This window comes from Scyliorhinus canicula, chromosome 5, assembly GCF_902713615.1.
Source record: "Scyliorhinus canicula chromosome 5, sScyCan1.1, whole genome shotgun sequence".
Taxonomy (NCBI): Eukaryota; Metazoa; Chordata; class Chondrichthyes; order Carcharhiniformes; family Scyliorhinidae; genus Scyliorhinus; species Scyliorhinus canicula.
The window spans coordinates 232146463-232147249 of NC_052150.1; positions in this window are offsets into that span (position 1 = coordinate 232146463).

The following is a 787-nucleotide window of genomic DNA, read 5'->3' on the forward strand; positions in this document are numbered from 1 at the left end:
CAATTTATCATGGCCAATCCACCCAACCTGCACATCTTTGGACTGTGGGAGGAAACCGGAGTACCCGGAGGAAACCCACGCACACACGGGGAGGATGTGCAGACTCCACACAGACAGTGACCCAAGTCGAAATCGAACTTGGGACCCTGGAGCTGTGAAGCAATTGTGCTATCCACAATGCTACCGCGCTGCCCTTAAGAAGAAGTTAATCTACAATTGCAACATAACCTCCCTAGTCTTAAACGCCATCCCTCTAGCAATGAAGGACAAAATTCCATTTGCCTTCTTAATCTCCTGTAAACCAACTTTTTGCAACTCTTTGTTCATGCACTAGCACACCCAGGTCTCTCTGCACAGCAGCATGTTTTAATATTTTAAAATTTTAAATAATAATCTCTTTTGCTGTTATTCCTACCAAAATGGTAACCTCACATTTGTCAACATTGTATTCCATCTGCCAGACCCTAGCCCATTCACTTAACCTATCCAAATCCCGCTGCAGACTTCCGGTATCCTCTGCACATTTTGCTTTACCACTCATCTTAGTGTCGTCTGCCAACCAGAGAAACTCTTTGCACTCCCTCGCACTCCGCACTCAGTCCCCCCTCCCTTCACACTCTCACCTCCTCTCCTCACTTCCCCTACCCCCTTTACTCTCCCCATCCCCTCTACCCTCCCCCCACCCCCTCTACTCTCCTCCCACCCCCTCTACTCTCCCCACCCCACCCCTTTACTCTCCCCCCACCCCCTTTACTCTCCCCCACCCCCTTACTCTTCCTCCCTTGAC